The 1,385-nt window shown below is 39.5% G+C and overlaps 1 non-coding gene across 1 annotated transcript; it reads left to right on the top strand.

Annotated features, from left to right (window-relative positions):
• The first annotated feature begins 562 nt into the window (after positions 1–562).
• On the top strand, positions 563–667 carry LOC141688157 (small nucleolar RNA R71). The gene has a single exon (XR_012561619.1). It is a non-coding gene; the product is annotated as a small nucleolar RNA R71 (small nucleolar RNA).
• Positions 668–1,385: the final 718 nt, after the last annotated feature.

The raw sequence follows: 1,385 nt of genomic DNA, 5'->3' as shown, positions 1-1,385 counted from the left end.
AGTTTGTTGTTGAAGTTGGAGTTCTTGTCTTTGTGCAAATTGTTGCTAAAAACCAGGAGGATTGAATTGCTTATTTCCAAACTGCTGGAATGGCTGTTGCATCGCATTCTGATTATTGCTCCAGCTGAAGCTAAGATGATTCCATTTGTCAGGATGATAAGCGTATGGAGCTGGTTGCTGTGATCTTTGAAATTTGCTCACAAACTAAGCTGATTCACTAGATATAGCGCATTGCTCCATCGCATGCGAACCTGCACACAGATCACAAACACTGGTTATCTGATTAACACCATAGTTAGCCAAAGAATCAATCATCATAAACAACGCCTTTAGTTGAGCAGTGATAGTCATAGTTGTATCCACTTCAAGAACTCCTGCTACCTTGCCATGTGGCAATCTCTGGGTTGGATACCGATATTCATTAGCAGCCATCAGTTCAATTAACTCATAAGCTTCATTATAGCTTTTAGCACATAGAGCTCCACCTGATGCTGCATCGAGTATAGGTCTCGACTGTGCTACCAACTTATTATAGAAGCAATTGATGATCATCCAATCAGGCATTCTATGATGAGGACACTTTCTAAGCATCTCCTTATAGCGCTCATTAGCCTCACATAAAGACTCTCCCGATTGTTGCATAAATTGAGTAAGAGCATTCCTGATTGCAGCTATTTTTTCCATAGGGAAGAATTTAGTGAGAAATTTTGAAGCAAGAACTTCCCAAGTAGTAATCGAACCAGCTGGTAGAGAGTGTAACCAACTCTTAGCCTTGTCCCTTAGAGAGAATACAAATAGTCTCAGTTTCACCGTATCCTTAGACACACAATTGAACCTGAAGGTGTCGCAGATCTCTATGAAATCTCTGATGTGCATATTTGGATCTTCTGTTGGAGCACCACCAAACTGGACTGAATTCTAGACCATCTGAATTATGGAAAGGCTTGATCTCGAAGGTATTCGCCATGATGGCTGGCAATGCTAGATTGAACGTCATTGATCTTTGGTTGAGAATAATCCATCAATGCCTTAATTGTTGCTGCTAGTTCTCCCATTGTAATGATCACTTCTTCTTCTTCAATAGATTTCTTAAGATATTGAGAATGTGTTCGCATACACGCTCTCTCGAGTACCTGAAACACAATATGTAAACCATAAAATTAAAAGAATCTGAGTCAGTGAACTTTAACAACCACTGATGTCAAGCACATAAACTAAAAATTAACACCGAGTCCCCGGCAGCGGTGCCAAAAACTTGTTAGGACGAAAACACGCGCTAAAATTACACGCAAGTATACGCATTCACAAGTAGTATAAGATATAAATCAGATTCGTTCCAACATAGACTCTTTTTAGTTAACTTAAGATTATGCACTTATGCAACA

The sequence above is a fragment of the Apium graveolens genome, chromosome 9 (assembly GCF_009905375.1).
Source record: "Apium graveolens cultivar Ventura chromosome 9, ASM990537v1, whole genome shotgun sequence".
NCBI lineage: Eukaryota > Viridiplantae > Streptophyta > Magnoliopsida > Apiales > Apiaceae > Apium > Apium graveolens.
The sequence above is the reverse complement of the archived record's forward strand: the minus strand, read 5'-3'. Positions and strand labels throughout refer to the sequence as shown.